The 17,681-nt window shown below is 50.6% G+C and overlaps 1 long non-coding RNA gene across 1 annotated transcript; it reads right to left on the bottom strand.

Annotated features, from left to right (window-relative positions):
• Window positions 1-16,072: 16,072 nt before the first annotated feature.
• On the bottom strand, window positions 16,073-16,830 carry LOC122467038. Its single transcript, XR_006292832.1, has 2 exons — window positions 16,635-16,830; window positions 16,073-16,397 (listed from the first exon to the last, which is right to left on the bottom strand). It is a non-coding gene; the product is annotated as an uncharacterized LOC122467038 (long non-coding RNA).
• Between the last annotated feature and the right edge of the window lie 851 nt (window positions 16,831-17,681).

The raw sequence follows: 17,681 nt of genomic DNA, 5'->3' as shown, positions 1-17,681 counted from the left end.
GAGGGCGTTATGGACATCACTAAGGCCATATGTTCCACAGAAGAAAGTGTAATACTTAGTTCAAACTCCCTTTTAGAGAGATCTAAGTGGAGTCTAGAATATTAATGTAGCTGTTAGGACCAGAGAATTGCTAGTTGATGGGCAAAACGTAGACCGCTACTCTTTGTTTGTATTCATGAATATAAATAAAAATCACTCTTGAAACCAGGTGGCTAACACAGTCTGGTTCCTAAAAGCAGAATGTTTTCTCCAGTGGCTCCAACAGTCTCCATCCTGGGAGTAAATATTTTATATTTGGCTTCAGTATTTTTTTTTTTTTTTTAAGAAAAATGCTGCCTTCACATTTACGGGTAGCTTCTTTAAAATTCAGAGAGCAAGCAGACAAATGAGCCCTGATCAGAACACCTGCCTGCACGAGCCGGGCAGCGAGGCTCCTGGGCGCCCAGGGAAAGAAATCCTAGAGGGGGAGTCCACACGAGTGCAGAAGCACACGCTATATCCTCGTTACCTGAAGAGAGGCCATTTGACTTTGTTGTGCCTTCTCTTTGTGCATTTTATTGTCCCCATCTCTCTAGACTCTTGCAGGGAAACTGGGCTTCTTCTCATCCCCGTGAAGCAGGCTATCCGCCTCGCTCCCTCAGGAAGGCGATCACCATCATTCTTACCTTAGAATAGCACCGGCCCCACAGGCTTCAGACGGTTTTCCCGCTCACGATCTCACTTGAATTTCACTATTTCAAGAGGCGGCAGAATGAGTAGAATTGTCATTGTTTTAGTGACCAGGGGGCTGGAACCCAGAAAGCCTACAAGGACTCACCCAAGTTAATGTGAGTTAATACAAGGTGGGTCTAGAGCCAGAACCCAGGAGTCCTGCTTTGCACTGCATTGTTTTTGCCGCTGAATCGCTGCTTCTGGTAGGAAGGGAGAGATCGCTTTTTGGCCTAATTTCTACGGGGTCAGTAGAACCTTCCTTGTCTTGTAGGCGGCACGCGCGTAGACGAGTCCACTGTACTGGCTGGGAAGTACCTGATTTGGAGTTGGATTTATCGGGCGGAAAGTGTAGCTCTGCCTATGGGATTCTTTTCTTTTCTTTCTTTTTTTCCCCCTTTTTTGGTGGTGGGGGGAGTCTTAATTTCTTTGAGCCTCATTTCATAATCTGTAAGATGTGACTACCTACCTGTGTGGTTATAGTGAGGCTTAAACAAGGAAAATCTTGCAAGACACCCTGTCCTTGGGCCATAATTTGATGGTCAGCGCCTTGTCAAATGCATCTTTGAGCCTCAACATGGGGCCCGAAATTTCCTGGGTGATATCTGGCCTGCTGACGGGGCAGGGAGAAGGGGAGAGCCTGGTTCCACTGGACTGGGTGCTATAGTGCAAGAGTGCAAACAAAATGATGAACACGTTTTTATTTACCCCCTATAGAACTCTCTCGTGTGGTTCCTTGTGGCTAACTTTTCATTTCTCTATGCTTAGTGTTGCCCTCATCAAACCTTTCCCCAGAACTTTTGCACTTTTCGATGACATTGGAATGAACGGATAAAAATGCAGATTCTAATTAGCACTTCCTGCAAATTAAAGAGATTACTCTTCCCCTGACTGAGAGAAAGGTTGCTGGGAAGAAATAAGGATCTTTGAAATATAATTTTTCTTTTCAGAGTGTAGGGCTAATTCTTGGCAAGCGCATGGCTGCCAATGACAGACATGTCCACAGGCAAACATGGTTCTGGAACAGTCGGAGTGATGGAGGGACCCCTCCGAGTAGGAGTGGCAGTTACTGAAAGGGAAAAAAATTCTCGCAATAAACATTTTTTATAGGAAGTTATGCGTGGACGCATTTGTTAAATTGTTTTAAATAACTCCGGCACCTAATAAAAATAGGATTTGAAGGAATGCCACAGTTTCATTTCAGGATATGGTAACATCTGCATTTGTTGAATGATTTATATCTGTGACATTAACTGAGCATTATCGAAAAAACACTGTTTGACCTCAGGCAAGCTGGCGTGAGACGTGAGCTTGTTCCAGAGTGAATTTCCCTCTTAAATTTTTCATGAAATTCTCCCAGCAGGGTCACGGTGGGGTTCTGAAAAGATTTTCAGCTTCAGCGTCGCTCCGGCCCCGCCATCAGAAAAGACTTTATTTCATTAGCACCGCCGCCCCTATGTTTTAATGCCACATAATAATATAGAATGGGTTTAGGTCCATCAATTGTAAAATTGTCATTTTTCACCAAAGCAACATTATATTAAACACTTAATTATTCATTACTAATGCTTGTCATGGTGAAATATTGGCCTCACTAATTTCGAAAGCACCGGGCCCAGCTTTTCTTCCTTGAAGGTTAATGGCCGAGCCCCCGGTTTCATTAGATTTCCTACGTGTAGTGCACCTCACATATCATTGTGCCGTCCCCCAGCCCCCTGCTCTCTTAGGAGGTAAGATCCACGCTGTGCTGGATGGGCTCTCATGACATTACTCTCCCGCGAGGATGAGAAACCATCCCAACGGGCGTGGGAGGGAGGACAGAGTTTGGGTCGGAGCGGTTTTGGGAAATATAACCAACGGAATGATTTTTGCAGGGGATATATTTTGAAAGGTGACACACCTCTTGATTTAAATACATGCTGTACTTGTGTACAAACCTGTTTACCGGCTTGGAATTATGGCAGTGGAACGTGTCTGCATTGGTTACCCCGGGGTTTGCCTGCCTGCGTTTGGTCACGATATCCAAGATGTCAGCACTGCAGTCTTGAATATTTACAAACCAGGGTCCCACTGCAGAACACCTGTGCTGGGTAGGTTTATAGATGGGAGAAAGAATCCTCTCTGGCAGCTGGGCTCCACATCCGGGATTGCCTTCTGAATGCGACCCATGATTTTATTTCTGCTAACAGAGAAGAGTCTGATTCATCGGTCTCCTGGGCAGTAGCTGGAACCCAGAACATGCGGACAGGGAGCACTGCTCACCCCCACATGGAACATGTGTCTGTAGAATGACTTTCCTGCCCCAGGAAAGGGGAGAGAAATGCTGGTGTGTGTCGGGGGAAGCGAGTGGATCCATGAGGAGAGAAATCGAGTTTGGTAAAGGAGGGAGGTCGCTGTGCAGGAAGACCCACAACCGTCCTCCAGGATGGCTCCCGTCCTGGCCGTCCCCTGTGCCCAGGCTTGCCCTTCATGTGCCCAAGCACACTTCTGTCAGTTTGCACGCCTTCCCATAAGTGCCCTCCCCGCCCCCCCCCCCCCCCGCCCCCCGCCGCAGTCCTCACACCCACAACTGCAAAGCTCGTTACCAGGGTAAGAAAGATCCATCCAGATTTTGGAAAATTCCTGTGGCTCCCCAAAGTATCAGGAAACCAAACAGAAAAGCCCATATAAGGGAAAAATATATATCTTTGGGCTCATCGCAAAGGAATATTTTCCCAATTTCTGTTTAACTTGGGTTGCTTTCTTTTAAGCCACGCAACGTGGTGATTTGGGTGGGTTAAGTTGGATTATTACCAAGGCCTCCTTTTCTGAATTCTTACTGGATTATGGTTTATATGCTCTGTGTTATGGGTTGAATTGCGTTACCCCCAAATTTATACACTGATGTTTTCACCTCTGAAACCTCAGTATGTGACTGTATTCGAAAATAGAGATGAAGGTACAATGAGGTTATTAAGATGTCCCAGTCCAATACGACTGGTGTCCCCTGAGAAGAGGCTCTCAGGGCACACAGACGCCCTGGTCCTGGACGTCCAGCCTCCAGAACTGAGAACGTCAACACTGGTTGTTTAAGCCTCTCGTTTGCGGTGTTTGTGACGGTAGCCACGCTTTATTACGTAGTATCTTCTATTCTTTTCCTTTTCCTTTGACTTTTAGAAAAGTCGAACATACCCTTAGATGAGTTTTGACAAGTATATACACATATGTATTCACGTAATCAAATATAATTATAGAATATGCTCATTTCCTCAGAAAGTTCTCTCATGCCTCTTCCAATCTGTTACCATTCCCTCAGACAACCGTGTGATCATAGATCAGCTCTGCCGGATCTTGAACTTCCTAGAATGGGCGAGTGTGAAAACATACTGTGATGCTGAGTTTTCTGCTCATGCCTTGAGCTCGGGCACGTTTGCTCTAACATATCTGCAGCTATGTTATTAGGGACATCTGCATTGGGGAACATTTGTCTTCCCTGACCATTCACTTTTTCTTCACTGGGAATTTCGTTCTTTGCCTCTGTCTGTTTGTCTCGAAGTCTACTCTGACTGATAGCGACGGATCTCCACCAGCTTGTGCCTTGTGCACAGTCGTGTTGGGTCCCCCTTTACTTTCCATCCATCCTGTCCTTTGCACGTAATGTGTGTCACTTATAGCCACACACTGTTGGCTCTTGCTTTTGTATTGTCTGATAACTTTTGTCTTTTGATTGGAATTAGTATATTTACATTTTAGCTTATTTGATAGCATGTTGTAAGTCTACCATTTGTTATATATTTTCCCCACCTCTTTTCTTTTATTTTGCTTCTCTGTTCCTTTTTTCTCCCTTTTCTCAGGTTATTTATTTATTTTAAGTAGTCGATGATAACTCAGCTGCTGCCTTTAGACTATAACTCCTTGTGTTGTGTTTCCAGTGTTGCTTTAAGAAATTTAACACTTATCTTCAATTTCTTCTGTCTACTCAGCGTCTATACTATGCCACAAAGTGGGAGAAGGGACACTATCCAACCTCAAGACTTAATACAAAGCTACAGTCATCAGGAGATGTGGTGTTGGTGAGACTATGGACAAACAGGTCAGGGGGACAGAACACTGAGCCCAGAAACACATCCACTCATTTAAGGCGACTGATCTCTGACCAAGGAGCAAAGGCAATACAATGGGGCGAAGGCAGTGTCTCCTGCTCTGTTTTCAACAAATGGTGTAGGGTCAACTGGACGCCCACATGCAGAAAAATGTATTTAAACACAGATCTTACCTCCTTCACGAACATTAACTCGAAAGAGAACACAGACCCAAATGTGAAATGCAAAACCGTAAAACTGTTAGAAGATAACCTACAGAAATCCTGGAAGATTTGGGGCGTGGTGATGACGTTTCAGATGTAAGGGAGAAGGCGCGATCCATGAAAGAAATACGTGATAAGCTGCACTTCATTAAAATTAAATTATTCTGCTCTGCAAAACAATGTCAAGTGACTAATCAGGCGAGTCACAGACTGGGAGGAAATGCTAGCAAAAGATACATCCGAGAAAGGACTGTTCTCTACAACACACAAAGAACACTCAAAACTTAGCAATGAGAGAACAAACCCCCTTAAAAAGACCTCAACAGATCCCTCACCAAAGCAGATAGACAGATGGCAGGTAAGCACATGAAAAGATGCTCCGCGTCATATGTCATCAGGGAGATGCGAAGTAAAACGATAATGATACATCACTACGTATCTATTGGAACGGTCAAAACCCAAAACGCCGACAACACCAAATGCTGGCGAGCACGTGTAGCACGGGAGCTCCCATCCATCGCTGCTGGGGACGCGGCACGGTCCCGCCGGTTTGAAAGACAGCTTGGCGACACTTTGCAAAACCAAACACACTCTTATCATATGTTCCGGCAACCTCACTCCTTGGTATTTACAAAAAGGAGTTGAAAACTTAAGTCCATGCACAAAGCTGCACATGGATGTGTAGAGCAGCTGTGTTCATAATTGCCAGAACTCGGAGGCCACCAAGATGTCCTTCGGTTGGTGAATGGATGAACGAACCGTGGTCCTTCCAGACAATGGAATCTTATTCAGCACTAAACAGAAATAAGCTACACGCCACGAGAAGACACAGAGGAAACTTGAATGCACTTGACTAAGTGATAGAAGCCAGTCCGAAAAGGCTACAAGCTGTAAGATTCCCAGTCCGTGTCATTATGAAAAAGGCAAGCCTGCGGAGTCTATAAAAAGGTCAGCGGTTGCCAGGGTTTGGGCATGATAGGGTGGGCTGAATGGGTGGAGTACAGGTTTTGGAAGCAGCAGAACCCTTCTGTGCGATGCCGTGATGGTGGATACGCGTCCGCACCCAGGTGTGCAAACCCGAGAGTGGCCGACGCCACGAATGGCTGCCGTTGAACACTGTGGGGTTCGGGGGGTTATGACCTTCGTGATGGAACAAATGTCCCACCTTGTGGGGAGGATGTCGATGGTGGGTGAGGCTTGGACGTGTGGGGGCAGAGGGTACATGGGAACTGTCTGCGCCTTCCTCTCAATTTTGCTGTGGTCCTAAAACCGGCTTAAAAACACAACATCTCTAAAAAGTAAAAGTGTGTTGTCTTCTACGAAGTTTAAGCAGCCGTGGGAAAATGAGGCACACTCCCTTCTCGTATGGCCTTTTCCCCTCCTGCCTTTGATGGTGGCCTTCACGCAGTTTGACCCGGATCCCAACTTTCCTCCATCCCCTGGCCCCGGGTGCGCACGTGTACCGTGCAGACAACAAAGCGTTCTTTGCTCCGAAGCTCTTATCCCGGAGAGAAGAGCACTCACATCCACCACATTCCTACTGTGGACGAGACACCGTGCTTGCAGACAGGACCCGCGCAATCTTCCCAGTAACCTTCCACAGTGGATGCGGGAGCGAATCGGGACTCCGAAACTTACGTTCTTCCCGCAGGGTACACAGCAGGAGGCCGGTGGAGTGTGAACTAGAACCCAATTCTGCATCGTGCCGGAACACACGCTCCTTCTAGTGCCCAAGCCTCTGCTCCCTGGGGGTTGCAGGAGTGGCTTGGGGAAAGGAAACAGCTCTCGGCCCTGGGTGACCATCACCGGCCAGATCTCCTTGGTTTAAAATCCGTCCTCAGCCTCCACTTTTGGCAGTAAATTGGGTATCGGAGGTATGCATTATTGAATTTCACGTTCTGAATGTTTAATTCTCCAAGCGTCACGTAATTAGCCATTTGTAACGTAAATTGTTTTCGTTACTTACACAAATTGCATTATGCTCCGGATTGGTGAGTGGCATTAACGCGTCATAAATACAAACCATCCCGCAGCAGGAAAGTCAGTCAGAACTCAGGTAGCCCGGGTCCCTGAGCTGAGCACTTGACAGAGTCAAGTCAGAGCTCCCAGAACAACACCTGTAGACTGTGTGGGAGGGGACAGCGACTCTGTCCTTCCCCGGATGGGCCAGCGGGGCGCCTGGTGGTGGCGGAGAGGAGAGCACTTCCTATTACAGCAGGACCACCCCTTCTGTGCCGGGGTAACCCAGTGATGCTCACAGTTACCCTGTCGATCACCTTCCAGAACGGACACACGTTCTCTTATTTTCATTTAATCCTCTGATCCGGCCGTGAAGCGCACTGACTCATGGAGTGGCCTGGTAACTAGGACACACGGGAGGGCAGCGGCGGAGCCCAGATTCAAGCCCAGGTAGACGTGCCGCCCCGGTGGGTCCCCGGCCAGGACAGCTGTTCCGAAATCGCCGGGAGCGGCCCACCTGCTCCTGACCTTTTGTCCCGAACGCCTCTGCCCCGAGGTGCAAAAGAGGATTCCTGTAACCGGACAGCCCGGCTGTGACGCTCGGGAGCCGCCGTGATGACTCAGCCCCCACCTGCCCTGACGGTAAGGACCTGCGGGGCGGTCGGGAGCCCGGCCGCTGCGCTAAAGCTCGTGGTGCTCACACTGTGCCCGGTGAGCAGGGCCGTGCCGGGAGCGCTGGGGACCAGGAAGGAGGAAGGACAAAGCACCACTTCCAGGCCCGGCCTCCACAACCTCATCCGCTTGTCACACGGTGTGGACAGACAGGGAAGCCCCTGCTTTCTGGGGGCGTCCCTGGGTTCAGAGCATCACCATCCTTCCCGCCCCGAGTTCGAGCCTCCGCCAGCGGAGTCATGTGCAAGTCCTGGCCACGCACCCAGCCTTCCTGGCAAGACCTCTCTGCCGGCCCCTCCCGTCCTCGCCTGCTCGCTGCTACACTGTTTGGGGCAAGTCGGGGTCGTCTGATCAGACCTGATGCTCCTGTTTACGAGCCACCGAGGAAGCTGTGGGCACCCGGGTCATCTCTCACCCCGTGACCCAGGACTTCTGGAACCCAGGAGCAGGGCTGGCTCCCTGGACCCCTCTCATGGGCACGGCGCCCCGTGTGGTCCTCGCTGGGGGTCACGCACACGACAAGGCACACACCGGGGCCCTGCGCACACAATGAACTTTAACGCCCTGAGGCTGCCATCTTGAACTTCTCAATGACTCCTGGCGAGTGGCCTGCATTTTCCTTTCGCACCGCGAACCAGGAGGCCAGCTCTTTGCGGACCCTCCGCTCTGAACCCCCCTACAACCTCCCCCCTCCCCCAGCTTCCCACATCTCCCGGGTGTGCCTTCTGGAGCCCATAACCATCTCCAAAATCTCTGATAGCTTCGCCTTGTCTCTAGATATTTTCTTCACTTTCTTCTCATCCGCACAGACGACCTTGAAGAAAGCCCTGCTTCCCTCCACCCTGCTCGGCTCATTTCCCTTCCAGGCTCTTCTCTTGCTTGCTTGGAAGAGTAGCCACTCCCTGTCTCCGCCCGCCTGTCCCCAGGAGTGTGGCTCTCAGAAAGCAAGCCACTGGCTTCAGGTGGGTCCTTCGTGCTGCCTGGCAAGGCAGCCCACCTTTCCTTAGGACGCCTGCTTTCCTTCTCCACCGGATGGCTCTTCGCCAGCCCCTTCCCTCCCCAGCTCTAGCTGGCTCACTGTCAGCTGTGCACGGCCATGACGAGACAGCCGGCGGAGGGGGGCTTGCTTAGCCTTAGCCTTAACCGCTGGCACCGGTGTCCTCGCTCCCTGCCTTCCCACAGTGGATGACGCTGCTGTCAGCATGAACCCCCTCTCCTGGGCACCTCGCCCCACCTTCTAGTCCAATCTTGTCTTTCCTCTGCAGGGGGGATGCCTCCCTGCCCGCGGATCTTCCCCTGGGCGTACCAACACGGCATTGTCTCTCGCATCCTGGAATCTCCCTCCGCCCCCCCCCCCCGCCCCTCTCCTGCCCTCCTTGGCTCCTCCCTTCCTTTCATAACGCTGCACGTCCACACTGCTGTCTGTGCTCTCCTTGAGCTCTGTCTCCATCCCCGAAACTGCGTCTACGCCACGGACGCCCTTCATGCTGCTGGCTCCCGGGTCGGCCCCCAGCCTCCGCTTAGGGGGTTCTTCTTTCCTCCTTGAAACTGTCTCTTCCCCTTGTATCAAGGGCCCCCTTCTGCTGGCTCTTCTTCAGTGTCACCGCCATTTACCTCTGGGACCCCGGCCGCCTGCCGCCTCCCAGAAGTCCTAGTGCAGGAGCCCCCAGGACCCGCCCAGCTGGTCTCTGCCCTGCAACTTTCTCAGGGTCCCGGCTTTCCCTGCCACTTTGGCTGAGAACGTGCCCTGGGATCCCAGAGCACACGCCTGCTTATCGATCCCTCCTCTTGGGTGCCCACTGGGCGTCTTAATGGGCGTCAGTAAAGAGCCGCTTAGTTCTTGCGGTGATCGTGACACACCCTTGTGGCCGGTTCCCTTTCTCCCTGGCCCCACAGTCGACAAGTCAGCAGCCCTCCTGGGTCTGTCTTCTAAATACACCTGGAACGCGGCCGCCCCACGGACCGATCCACACCCCATGTCTGAGCCGCTTTCCAGGCACCTGCTGTTCCCTCAAGCTGCTTTCCGCCTGGCGGCCAGAGGGATCCTTTGGAACCATGCGCTATCACGTGACTCCTCTGCGGAAAGCCCGTCACCGGCGTGGCCTGCGGGACCCGGCTGCTCCCACCTCTGACGGCCTCCCGCGAGCAGGAGGCCTGTGCCGGCTGGCCGTTCTTGCGCAGGTGTCCGCGGTCGGCCCCGCCCTCCACTCCCGCGTCTGCTGGCTGCTGTCGCCGTGTCCCTCTTTCTCGTTAGTCCCGTTTCCTCTGTACTCACCACCAGCCGAAGCACTCTGTAGGTTATCACTTAACGTCCCTCCCCTCGCTGGAATGTGAGCCATTCATAAAGGCAGGGTCTTTATCTGTTTTCTTCCCCTCTTTATCCCTACTGTCTAGAGGAGGGCCTGGTTTATCAATATTTATTAAATAAACGAAGAAAAAAAGCACAGCGGCTATCGGCTATGCAAGATCGATGCCAGGTCCGTGTGCTAAAGTGTATGTTCTTAGCTCACAGGGAAGCTGCTTGGGCCTGCTGCTCTATTTAAAGGCTTTTAAATCTTGAACAAGCTCGGTCATTTGCTTTTCTCCCCGTTGACGACGAGACTGGAGGGGAGGAGCCGAGTGGGCACAGGTGCCCGGGGATGCCACACGGACGGCCCGGTGGACAGGTGGAGTTGGTGCCCCAGGAACATGAGAGCCGAGCAGCGTCACACGCGGGCCGGGGGCCGTGCACCAACAGCCTGTGCCGGGCCACCCGCGAGCGCGGAGACGGGGCACCGTGAGGAGAGGGGTGGCTGGGCTCCATGACGGTGAGCTTGAGCTGGGAGCAAAGGAATACACGTATTCCAAGTGTTCTCTTTGGGGAGGCAATCACGTGCAGGAAACGTTCAGAGAGATTTCCGTCCATGGTTAATTTTTCTTAAAGCTTTCGTTCTTAAACAGGCAAACAGGCATAATTTGGACATTCTGCTGATGGAGAGTGTAACTAACTCCCCCCGAAGCCAGGTGACTTTTTTACTGAATAGTGTACCAGCCTTACAGGAGTTTTCCAGCCGAGCTGGGGGGACAGATACAAACCACCAGGGGCGCCTGGGTGGCTCAGTCGGTTGAGCGTCCGGCTTCGGCTCAGGTCATGATCTCATGCCCATGGTTTGTGAGTTTGAGCCCCACGTTGGGCTCTGTGCCAACAGCTCGGAGCCTGGAGCCCGCTTCGGATTCTGTGTCTCCCTCTCTGCCCCTCCCCTGCTCATGCTCTGTTTCTCTCTGTCTCATGAATAAACATTAAAAAAAATTGAATTTGAAAAAACAAAAAAAACCAAAAAAAACAGAAGATACAGCTAAGGAATATTAGAGCCTTCTCAGCAGCACCGAACCAGGATGATGGGATGTGCCTGGGCTGGGACAGGCGGAAGGGGCCCCAGAAGCGGTGGCCCGGCTGCAGGTTCATGCAGGCAGTGATTTCTTACCCATCCCCGTGTCGTCATGGGGTCTCAGCCCCAGAAAGGGAAAACAGTTGGGGGGAAAGAGGGAAGGACAAAGAAGGGGATTTTATAACCTCCCTTCCCTTTGGTCAAATGTGAGTTGAAAGTGAGTCAGCTAACCAGTGGCATGCTATGATCCGGCAGGCCCCAATCCTGCAGCCCTCACCAACTCCGGGGGATCCCAGGAGCCCCGAGGGTCGCTCAGCCACATGGATTCACACATTCTCCCCTGTCAAGCTTCCTCCTGGAGCCGGATCCCTCTGCCCCCATTCCCCTCTCTCGCTGGCTGATGGTGTAGATGTTGGACATGGGTCGACAGAGCCCTGCTCGATTCCTCTGGGGTCAGATCTCAACCCCAGTGGAACCCCACCCCAGGCCATCAAGGTTACAGCTATTTCATTCACCTTGACATGTTCCCACATTTCATTTCTCCCTTGGCTTGCCAGAGGCCGGGCCCGGGGGTCAGGGTGAGCTGAGTCAACGCCCATGGGGCCAATGCTCTGCACACCTTTTTCTAGAAATGTTCATCTATTTAATGTCCATTCTTTAGCTTAAACTGTTTGTTAATCATTCTTTCAGCCGTGTATTGCATCTCTCCTCTTAGCGGGTAAGCTCTCTGAGGGCAGACGCCAGGGTAGAAGCTTCACAAGCGGGCACGCGGGGCGGGGTCTTGACGAATGTACAGGAGTGGGCCAGGTAGGGAAGGAAGAGGGACGCAGGGCCCTGGGTGAGGAAGGCTGTGAGGCATTTTGAAGGGGTAAATGTGGAAAACGGCTCTCGGGGTTTTACTTCCATCTGTGGAACCTGGGGCGTCCGTCTCGTTAAGATGTGGTGCCCACTTGTCCTTCTGCACCTGGACGGGTTTGTCGCTGGCCGTAAGCATTAGGATGTGGCCGAGCGCAGTCTGCCTAACTCCCAAGGGGGCCTCAGAAGGAGACGACGTTCCCACCTCGTATTCTAGAACACTCACTTGCATGTGGAGCCCCAAACCACCGTGTCAAAAGTTCGGCCACCCCCAGGTCGCCATGTTGGGAGGAAGCTCAGGCCACACGCAGGGACTCTGGTCCCTGGCCTGGCTGAGGTCCCTGCTAACCACAGCTCTCACTGCCTCTGGGCTGTCCCGGCTCCCGGATGTGGAGATCCTTCCAGGCCTGCGCCTCCCCAGCCAGGGCCCCGGGTATCACGGAGCAGACAGCAGTGCTCCTCTCGCGGCCTCCTGTGACCCTCGACTGCAGCACCCGTGAGTGTGAGACGGGGGTCGTTGAAAGCCCTGACATTTGGGGGTAAGCCGTTGTACAGGAATAGTGACTTGAACGTGGCTGAGACGGGGAAGGGGGTGAAGGATGATGCTGGAGAAATCTGCTGAGCTCACTTAGGGCGTCTCTTGGCTGCCAAGACCAGGAGTTGGGATTTTTATTCCATAGACCAGTGGTTGGCAAACTTTTTCTGTGAAGGGCCATATGGTAAATATTTTAAGCTTTGTGGGCCATATCCAGTCTCTGTTGCATTTTCTTCTTCTTCTTTTTATTTATTTTTTTTACAATCCTATAAAAATGGAAAACCATTTTTAGCTCAGGATCATACAAACATGGGCAGCGGGCCAGATCTGGCCTTCAGACCGCAGTCTGCCAGCCCTGCCACGGGCCATGTGCAGCCAAAGGGGTTTATAAATGAACGAGTAAATGAATCTGACTTTGAACGGAACATCAACCACTGCAGATGTACTAATTCCGGGTGTTATAAGAGACATACATCGATATATCATCTGTGTTTTCAAATTCAAGAGCTGGATGCAAATTGATATTTGCTGTGCTCAGATCTGAGCCACCAGTGTGTCCTAAGAAGCATGTGCACAGTTTTGGGTAGGAACGGTGATTTTTTGTGTGGCAAGAGGACCCTGGGACATGTATTGTGAAGACTTTGAAATCTTATTGTCTGAATAGCGGCTGTGTTGATAATTATTTTTCAAATGTCCTGTATCAGAAGTTTTATGTGAAATTAAGAGTCTTGGATGTTGTGATTCTCATTCTGCCCTAGGACAAGAATTCTGAAAATGGAGATGTGTGGTCTCTCTTCTTTTCAACTGAAAGATTTTGGAGTAAATAATGATCCTAACAGTTTTATATCGTGCTGTCTGTGCAAGATAAAACTTCGTAAGGAACTGCGAGCCAGAGAGCGCAGCCATTTTGGGGAGGCTTTGTCACGTCCGTGATGGAAACCGAGTGCTGTTTCACAGAATTCAACAATGGTACGTGTTCTAATTTTCTTTAAATAAGCAAAAAGATTGGTTGCAATCATTATCCACCTGCTTGTCGATGTGAGGTGCGATTTCAAGTCTTCCAAATGCACCCGACCAAACCGTCCTTTGAGCAATCATTTAAAAATTCTGTTTAATGTTTATTTATTTTTGAGAGACAGAGACAGAGCATGAGCAGGGGAGGGGTAGAGAGAGGGGGAGACACAGAATCCGAATCAGGCTCCTGGCTCTGAGCTGTCAGCACAGAGCCCGACGTGGGGCTCGACCCCACGAACCCTGAGATCATGACCTGAGCCAAAGTCAGATGCTCAACCGACTGAGCCACCCAGGTGCCCTGTGCAATCATTTTACTCACAAAAGGACCTCTTGGGTTGTGAATGTTTGGTCCAAGTAATTTTGCCTCTGTCTCGCCGGGAGAGAATACAACCTCCTTCGCCCAGATGTGAGGTAGGACTTTCGGGTCACGTGGTCGCTCCAGTGAATGAAGGATTGAAAAAAATAGCTATGGAAGCCTTGGCAAGTTGTTCACCTGGTTAAGCCCTAGCGGCTCTACCTGTAACCTGGGAGCCAATGAGCGAAAGAACACGTAAATGCACAGTGAGCGGGTAGCAGATAAATCAGTGTTCAGCCCCTCTATTGCCATTGCTCTATTTCCTTTTTCCAAGAGGTTGGTGGCACAGGATGCTATTTACAGGTCACAGATGATAAGGCAGGGCCTCAGCTTCTGGGCTTCGTGAAGTGGTGAGCTATAAAATAAGGTAGAGCAGGTGGGAACATAGCAAGAGATCCCAAGAAAAATATCCTTTACAACCGTATGAAAAGTATTCATTTCACAACTCACGAGAAGAAGTTGTTAATTTCTTATAAAAGTTAGATTTCTTTTGGCCAAGTCAATTAAAATAATACTTTTCTTGGTGGCATTTTCTGGTTCTAACCGTAAGTTTCCCTAAGCACCTTCTTCTGAATCAGGCCAAAGCCAAGCAGATGCCGGCTCTCTCACAAGACATCTTACTTGGTTTTGTGAAACTGTGTTGTTTACCGAGGGAAGCGTTTGGGGGATGCTCATTTTCAGCCCTAACTGTCGAGGAAGGCACTGTGGTTCCTTTTGTAACCCTCTGCTCCTTGTGTTCCTGCCCTCTCTGTCCCACCTTCTCTCAGAGGATGTAATACCCCGCTGCTTCCTGACTGCACTGCGATTTTAGCCTCACGCCTGACTTTTCTCCGATGCTGCTGGCCAAGAGGGTCCACGACTGAGCCAACGGATGGAATCAGGCTCATCTCTGAAATTATTTATGATTCCTATTAATTCTCTCTCTCTCTCTCTCTCTCTCTCTCTCTCTCTCTCATAAATAACACAGTTAAAAGAGCCCATCGGATTGAGGACAGGCACTACGGTGCTGAGACTCAGCACATGGACGTCCACGTCCGTTTGCCAGCTCCCAGCACTCCCTACCAGCGTGGGAGACGAGTTACTTAGTCTCTCGCTGTTCTGTTTCCTCACCTGTAACACGGGGATGTCGATAGCCCTCCCTGATCCCCCCTGGCGACACCCGGCGAGTCGGGTGAGTGAAAACACCCACAGCCTCAGAGCAGTACCCAACACGTGAAAGATGCTTGACGCGTTTATGACAATTTCACAAAGGGTTCTAGTCAGTGGTGTTCACTACACAATGAGTCTCAATGGATAACGGGTCTGGATCGAGCAGAGGAGAGACAGCATGTAAATGTCCAGAATAAATTTGGAAAATTGCAGAAAAATTCACTTGGCTAGTTTTCCTTGCTTCAGATTAGAAATGTATTGACCTGTCATGACCGGAAATCTGGTAAGTATTTGGAGCGTAAATCTAGATATCCACGTTTACCTGCTGGAGAGTTAAAGAGAGTGATCGATATTAGTTAGGAACATGAAGTGACTATTACATTAAAAAAAAGTTTTGTTTTGCTTTTTTGAGAGAGAGAGAGACAGAACACGAGCGAGGGAGGGACAGAGAGAGGAAGACACAGAATGGGAAGCAGGCTCCAGGCTCCGAGCTGTCAGCACAGAGCCCAACGCGGGGCTCGAACCCACGAACTGTGAGATCATGACCTGAGCTGAAGTCGGACGCTTAACCTGCTGAGCCACCCAGGCGCCCCACGAAGTGACTATTAAAACTGATACACCTTCTTCATGATAATGTGGCCCAGTGACATTTTTTAAGATAGTGACTTTTCAAGACAGTGACATAGTCCTGATGCCTATTTTGTTTTGCCCAGTCAACACCATGCTGTGTTTTCTTTAATAGGAATTGTTTTTCATTTGTAAAATCATGTTGGCAAAGTTAAGAAGTATCAGGGCTCCGGTCTTTACAGCCCACTTGAGGTTCTAGTTCAATGCTAACATAGCTGGCATGGCTTTGGGGTAAGAAGTACCCCTCTGGGGCTGTTATAGCCAGAGAGAATGGTGAATGACAATTTATAAATGGTCCATGTTTGTCTCCAGGCTCTGTGTGTGTGTGTGTGTGTGTGTGTGTGTGTGTGTGTCTACAGGGAACAGTAGAAAGATGAGGAAATCCTAGAGAAGAGCGACACACAGAACAGAGAAAGAGAATTCTTTTAATACCAGACCCTGTCCCAACTATTGAGGGAGAGTTAGCAGGACAACCTCCGTCCATCTATCACCCTCTGCTAGAGTGATCCAGGCAACTCAGGACACAGAGAGGCAGAGGCCAGTGGTACAAAGTCCGAAGCATTTATATGACGTGGGAGAACCCCGTCAGGACGAGCGCAGTGAGGAAGAAGGAAGGCCCTGAGGGACAGGTGAATAGGGGCGGGCACTTTGAGAGCCTCACTGAAGAGAAGCAAACTTTCCTTAGGAATTTGCTGGCACAGACTCAGTACCCACAGCGAGACTTCTTCTTGGAAGTAAAAATTGGTCCAGACGCAGGAAAGGGGTTCAAGACGAGTGTGGAGTGGTGGGGACGGCCACGCAGAGCTGGAACGGCCGGGAGAGACAAAAATCCAGGGAGCGCCAGAGCAGAGACTGTTTTCATAACCGCACCTGCAGATTAAAAAAAAAAATTCAGCCACAAGTACTGCTTTCTCACACCACTGCTATTTTCACTACTTTCTGCTACTCATTGGCCATCAAAGAACAGACGCTGTCTCAGTACCTTACGTATTGGTTTATTTAACCTTTTCACATTTAAGAGGTAGTTACTAATATTTTTGTTATCCTTCTTCTTTCCAGAGAGGAAGAAAGGAGGCACAGGGACATTGAAAAGTGGTGCCTTCTTACCTTCTGTATTTTCTTCCGGTTGTCAGTTTCAGGAGTTCAGTTGCTTGATCTGTTTGTCTCGGTAGATCCAGAGTTGAACCCAGTGCTTAGCAAAGACGCGGTGATTACTGCTGAATAAATCAGAGTAAAATTAGAATGCCTCGTGCACGAGTCTGCGTCGCTTGGCGGCTCAGCGTCTGAGTATTTACAAAGGTAATAACGCCATTCCGGGGATGGCGTGACGTATGACGCGAGTCGCTGTGTGAAGTCGTGATGCACAGGACGTGTGCAGTCGGCCGCGGTCCGTATTATACGGAACGGAGAATGGAACTCAGGCCGTAGATTGTGCAGTTTAGACAGGGGTGTGTTCCAGATGGCCCCAAGGGTGGCAACGTGGTGACCACAGGGAAGTAGAGGAGGAAGGTCCCCGACCACAGAGATGCACGCTTAGTGAGGGCAGCACCCCGTGAAATGTGACTTGTCCCCTAAATGCAATTACAAATTGGACTGAAGTGACAACGCTGACAGCTGACACCTAGTGTAGCCAAGTGTAAGCCTGAGGGAAGCTCGCCGTGCTGGCGGGTGGGAGAAAAGGAGATTGTAGGAGTGCGGGGTGGTGGAGGCTGGAGGGACGCCGTGGGCAAGAGGCAGGGGTGTATGGGGCTCGGGGTGTAGTTGATCTCCCGGCTCTTTACCTCCCGGCCTGGAGGCCACGGTGCCGCCTTCCCGGGTGGTTGGCAGCATCTGAAGAACAAGGTTTCACTCTGAAGGCAGAAGCACTTGGTGGTGTTGGTTCCCTTTTCTCCGCGTGAAGTGATCTTTACCTTGAACAGTATTAGGTCACCGGGAAATGTTCGTGGCTCTCAGCCGTGTTTCTGGCCCTACGATAAACCCGGAAAATGCACGTTTCCTTAAATTCTAGTTATGGGGGGTTCCCGTGGCTACCCTTAGAGCCTTGAACTCAGTCATCCGATCTCGCACTGCTCACCTCGGAGTCAGAGCAGAAGGTTGTCGAGCGCTTCTTGGCAAGGCCGTGTTTTCATTCTTTGCAGCCATAATGACCTCAGA

The sequence above is a fragment of the Prionailurus bengalensis genome, chromosome A3 (genome assembly GCF_016509475.1).
Source record: "Prionailurus bengalensis isolate Pbe53 chromosome A3, Fcat_Pben_1.1_paternal_pri, whole genome shotgun sequence".
NCBI lineage: Eukaryota > Metazoa > Chordata > Mammalia > Carnivora > Felidae > Prionailurus > Prionailurus bengalensis.
This window is presented reverse-complemented; position numbering and strand designations above follow the sequence as displayed.